Source organism: Pinus tabuliformis, chromosome J (genome assembly GCF_031772625.1).
Source record: "Pinus tabuliformis cultivar Carrire ecotype Pingquan chromosome J, CPIR1, whole genome shotgun sequence".
NCBI classification, from domain to species: domain Eukaryota; kingdom Viridiplantae; phylum Streptophyta; class Pinopsida; order Pinales; family Pinaceae; genus Pinus; species Pinus tabuliformis.
The window spans coordinates 189,583,037-189,589,109 of NC_142295.1; the positions used below are offsets into that span (position 1 = coordinate 189,583,037).

General features: G+C 36.1%; 2 non-coding genes across 2 annotated transcripts; both read left to right on the top strand.

Annotated features, from left to right (window-relative positions):
• The first annotated feature begins 417 nt into the window (after nt 1–417).
• LOC149226321 (small nucleolar RNA R11/Z151) lies at nt 418–509 on the top strand. Its single transcript, XR_016248574.1, has one exon. It is a non-coding gene; the product is annotated as a small nucleolar RNA R11/Z151 (small nucleolar RNA).
• A 51-nt stretch (nt 510–560) lies between these two features.
• Nucleotides 561–654, top strand: LOC149226322 (small nucleolar RNA Z152/R70/R12). The gene has a single exon (XR_016248560.1). It is a non-coding gene; the product is annotated as a small nucleolar RNA Z152/R70/R12 (small nucleolar RNA).
• Nucleotides 655–6,073: the final 5,419 nt, after the last annotated feature.

Here is a 6,073-nt window from a genome sequence, read left to right on the forward strand (position 1 = left end):
ATACAGATCTAAAGTATTTGTTCATAATAATTTTAAAACAAAAGATTAAATCAGAATCGAAAAAATGGATTTAATTTTATTAAACACATCTTGGAAGTCCATGCAACTTTTGTTATTGTCTAGATGTACGATTTAGTATAATACGAGTGAAAGCTCTACTCCGAGAAACAAACCCTAACCCGCTCAAGCCTTTGAGATTGCGCGAGTCGCAGTCATAACATCGTAACCCTAACCTTTACTCTTTTACAAACCCTAGTGCACCCTAACATTTATAAATATGGGCCCTCTATCGAACATTTTTCTTCATAAGCAGAGTGAAATGAATCGCTCTGAGTATTTGTTTGCTGGCCATGATTTGCAAGAGGTAAGCTGTGGCCTGTGGTTTTTTATTTGTGGCGTTTTTATTAATTTGCTTGTTGGCTGGTGATGATAAACGATCTTAGCGGATTTCTCTGAGGCAGTTCATTGGATTGCCGGAGATGTGTTGCTTGTTACACACCCTGAAGCCAAACTTATTATTATTTGTCTGTCTTATTTGTGATGTAAAAATCTCTGTCCGCAACGCTGTGATGAGGTTACCCTAATGTTGTTTGGCAGTGGCGGCTTTGCTGCCGTGAGCCTTAACAAAAACGACTTCTTCTTCCACTGAGCGTTTCTTACCTTTTCTGCGTCTGGATTTGTATTTTTTCTTTAACCTGCAATCTTTTGTTTAATCTTTTTATTCTCAGTTTTCCCCTAAAATACGTTTTAGGCCAACTGCGATTACTAGTTTCTGTTTATCATTCTCTACTCTGCTTTGGAATCAAGATCATTCAATGGAATAAATATTGTATACTGGATGCACAATGTAAGGTCTTCTTCTACCAGATCTGTGATTATATGGTCTTAGTATCATGGGGTTAGCTTAATTGTGCTTGATTGCTTGTGATCAATATTATTAATCCGTTGGGTGTATTTATCCTGGGTAAGCCCATTGATTCAAGTCCCTAGAATACCTAGTTAGGGCGTGACACATTAGTCTGAGCCTTAGGCCAAGAAATTCATAATAAATTCCAGTAATATCCCTTTCACGAGGTTTATTTGGTTTGTTTATTTGTCATAAGTTATATAATTGTCTTTTGTATTTTTAGATGTCACGATCCAATGTATTTATTTTATTAGCTTTGTATCTTGGGTCGGATTTGAGTGTGGAATTGCTTTGAGATTGCTATTCTTCTATTCTGTCTGCTGGCTGTTGGTATCGTTAAAGGCAATTTAGCGACTGTCAACCATCGTGTGAGCCTTAGCTCAGGAAATTCATAATAAATTCCAGTAATATCCCTTTCACGAGGTTTATTTGGTTCTTTTATTTATGTCATAAGTTATATTGTATTAAAATTGACTTTTGCATTTTTAGATGTTACGATCCAATGTATTTATTTTATTAGCTTTGTATCTTGGATCGGATTTGAGTGTGGATTTGCTTTGAGGTTGCTATTCTTCTATTCTGCCTGCTAGCTGTTGGTATCGTTAAAAGCAATTTAGTGACTGTCAACCATCACGTAGGTTCAAATATAGTGTTGGACAATGTCGTATGATGTATGGCCTGGATTTAGTTGATTAGGTTGGGTTTGAGTTGATTAGCTTGATGGACCTCTTATGTAGAACCATCAATAAGTTTTGCCTTCGGCACAGAATTTCCGCGTGGCCATTCTTCCCTGCTTTCTACCTGTTTGCTATGGTTCGTTGGCCTGGTTTAGTCTTGGGGTTTTTCTTCAGCTCAGTGTTGTTATTTTGTTATCTTTGTATTTTGTTATTCAGCGTAGTCCCTTGATGATTACTCTGATCATTGGAATTGTTGGAATTGTTGTGGATTTCTTGTTAACCAAAGGATATTCATTTATTTTCTTTGCCCAGAATATTGATTTTTTTGTTAGTATAAAATATGCAATGTTGATAAATGAATGTATTATATTATTTAAATATTTCATTCATAACAGCTTGAAGTGGAACTCTGTTTGGATATTGCTACCAGTGCCTTACTCTATCAGCCAACTGTTTGAGCACTTTCAGATTCTGTGATTTGGAAGCAGACATTGATACGTAGGCAAACATAAGAGTTCTATTGGAGGGGGGTTCACATTGGATTCTAAATGAATTCAACCGTTACCCACAAGGGGTTTCACATTGGGCTCACATTGGATTCTAAATGAACTCAACCATTACCCACATCATCTGGCAAAAAATCGTAATGAAGAGCAACATTGATTATCTATAGCAATAATATACAATAAAACAGGAATGGTCTAAATGTCTTTTGTCCGAAGATGCCAAGATATAACTATTCGATTTTCAGTTGGCATCATCTACCATTTTCCAGTGAAACAAGGATTATATTGTGAAATTATACTAGAGAACTAATGTGGAAAGCATACCAAAATATGGGGTAATTGAACTCCTACTTTCGCAAAGAAAGGAAGCTAAGATGGTCACCGAAGCTCCATATATTCACTAAGGCATTTATGGCCATCCAATCTTCATAAGATCAGTATCTTTGGGGGCGTATAAGTATTTGCTTGACTACAGACAAGTCACCCAATCGTATAGATATTGATGGGTTGTCTGAGATCTTCATACAAAACTCAAAAAGGAGCATCCAAGGATATTTACAAAGAACTCAAATGATCACCAAGTGATGTATTATTGTATTTTCCATAAATTTGTTATAGAAGGAAATTCTAACAGAGTTCCATCTTAACCTTGAATCTACTACTCGGGAGTTCCATCTTAACCTTGAATCTCTACTCAGGAGGAACAGGGAAATCACTTTGGGAAACTGTGCATGAAGTTTGATAAAAACCCCACTGTAGTAACTGTATATGAGGTTGATAAAACCCTTGTAGTTACTGTATCTAAGGTTGAAAACAACCCTACCGTGGGTCTCGGTATAACTCTACTGTAGTAAATGTGTATGAAGTTTGATAACAAACCTAGGGGGGATGTGGGTATGAAATTGTGGGAACCGGAATTTAAAGGCTGCTAACAACCCTACTGTAGTAACTGTGCATTCAGGTTGATAATAACCCTAGGTGAAATGGAAACGAGGAGCTCAAAGTGTGGACTAGAGATGACTAAAACGGCCTGTAGTGAAGTTTGAAAAAAACTGGAATGAACCATAATCAAGTAGAAGAGTTGGCCAAGGTGACCCACGCTACAATTCTCAACGGTTCAATCAAGCACACAGTTCATTGTAGTTGTTTGTATGTGCTTGTTTATCAGCCATGGCTTAATGGGCGTAAGTTATAGCCAGCGTTTTTAAAATTAAGGTATTTGTATTTACAGCCAGCGTTTTAAAAATTAAGTTATTTGCATTGTGGCGATAGAGCATTCTATTGTCAGAGGTGTGTTGTTTGCTACACATCCTCAAGCTATTTGTTACTCTTAGAATTTTTTTGTAATGCCATTGCTGTTTGCCTTGCTGTGACGAGGTTGCCCTATGGTAGTTTGTCAGTGGCGGCTTTGCTGCCGTGAGCCTTGGCAATAAAACGGCTTCTTCCTTTGAGCATTGTTTTGGTCCTTTTTTGTGGGAAATCTTTTCCCAACTTTCTGAGTTTCCGACTTTTTCCTCATAATGTATTATTCAGTTTTTGTCTTCAGTAGAGCAGATGTATATTGGTGTTTTTGGACGTTGTCTTCATTTTTCATATTTAATTTGTAACTTGCCCTGTCTTTATATTAGTCTTTCCTTTATTAAATAAAAGTCTCTACCATAAAATATGGTAGCTAATTGTTTCTCTGCAGTTATTGTATTCTGGTTTGAACAAAACCCCATTCCATGTGGTATGTAAATCTGGTTTGAGCAATTCTCACTCCATGGGGTAAATATGTAATTGGTGGCTGCCGTGTCTACTGACTCTTGTACTTGATTATGTAATTACATTATATTACCGAATTTTTTACATTGTTACAATTTTTCCACATTGACAAATGGATGGCCTGTCATAGATGGCCTCTTGTTCTGCTTAAAATACCTCTTTAATCAATTTTCATGGGTGGATAAGCTTAAATATGGCCTTTTATGTGTTCCATTGCTCTATTAATTAATTTCTAACATGTTCTATTCTAGTTTTCTGGCAAATAGAAGGTCATCAATGAATACTAGATGGGTGATGTATGTGCCTCTAGATACATTGTAACTAATAATTAGGCCCAATACCTTAGCAACATGTATCCCCTTGTGAAGTGCATTTATGGTCAATATGAAGAGTAGTGGGGGTAATGCATAGCCTTGTCTAAGTCTAAGTCCTCTATGCATTTGGAAGAAGCAAGTTGGCTTTTTGTTAATGAGAATGGATAAGTTTATAGATTATGTAGGAAACCATATTGTTTAGGAGGTGATAAAAGTTGATAACATCTTTTTGATGGAGTTGGCAATAATTTTTGATATTATAATGCGCAACCTTGTCTAAGTCCTCTATGCATTTGGAAAAAGCAAGTTGGTTCTTTGTTAATGAGAATGGATAAGTTTGCAGATTATGTAGGAAACTATATTGTTCAAGAGTGGAAAAAGTTGACAATGTCTTTTTGATGTAGTTGGCAATAATTTTTGATATTATCTTCTACACAGTGTATTTGCAAAACTAGACGGATTAGCCTTTTCGAGAATAAGAATGATAAAGGTTACATTAATAGAACTTGGAATGTGGCCATGTTGTTTGGATTTTTTTGCCATGTACAAGAGATCTTGCCCCATGAGATCAAAGAAGTGTATGAATAACTCGATCAATTATTTGTTTAGTCTATGGTTCTCTTTCATTACTCCTTGTAACTCCTTGATAGTAATGTGTCCACGATTTTGAATTATCAACATGATCCACCATTCTTGGAAAATATTTGGCAAAATCTGGTTGTGTGCTAGGGTCTTGTCCCTCATCTTTGTATTGAATGGAGGAATGTTGCCCACCCTGTTTATAAATGTTTGCTTTTGAGATGAAGGTGTTATTTGTATCATCTTTGATGTGCCAATTTTTTTTTAACAACTTGTGAGATGCAATTTTGTGGAAATAATTGGTATTTTTATCCCATGATGCTTTGCTTTCCATCCTCCAATCTTCCTATTATAATTTGAGGATTTTGTGTTTCCTCTTTGAGAGGTCCAAGAGGGCATGCTTAGTGACTTTCGAATGGAGATACAATCTTGATGGGGTCATTCAAGGTTGTATACTCTCTATCGATGTTAGTGAGCTTGTGGGCTTGGAGCTTTTTTTATTGGTCTAAGACTTAGCTTTAACTTTTAATTTCCCCAACATATAAGAGATCACATCCATTTGTTGTGGATGGGGATCCTCATGGGCTTTGTTCCAAGAAAATTTGACTAGTTCAATGAACCTTGGTTGGGAGATGGACTTCCACCATAATGGATTGAATTGAATTTGAATTTGAATTTGAAAGGCAATCACTGTTTGTTGCATTTGCTTGTCCATTCCACGAAGGTTTCTTGGTGGTTTGAGATTTTTGTATATAGAGACCATGATCGAAGTTGCAACATGTCAACGAAAAAGGATTTGACTAGAAAATGGTAAAAGCCTTTTGGCTAATACAATCTCACCCAATTGCCCATTCTTTTAAGTTGGGATCAATGGGAATGAAGTAATGTCATTAAGCAAAGTTGCTATGAAAAAGATCTTTGAATTATGCTGCAACTAGATTAGGTTTGTTATGTTAAGGAATTTAGGTTTAATATCTTGCTGCCATCAAGCCTATCCCAAAAATGCCTATTGTTTGCATATGAATTAAGGATCCTCAACTTGGACTTGAAACCTTGCACATAGCTAGTTAAGATAATTTGCATATGAATTAAGGATCCTCAACTTGGACTTGAAATCTTGCACATAGCTAGTTAAGATAATTCCAACAAATGTTTTGTAGGCCTTAAACGAGAAATATCGTAGATTCCACATAGCTACAAGACCACTTGAATATCTTGCAACACATGATACACATACTTCCCAGCTAGGGAGAGCTTTGGATAGAAAATCCCTACTAATTTCCTAATTAGGCATTGTTTCTTGAACTAGTATGATCTTTGGATGGT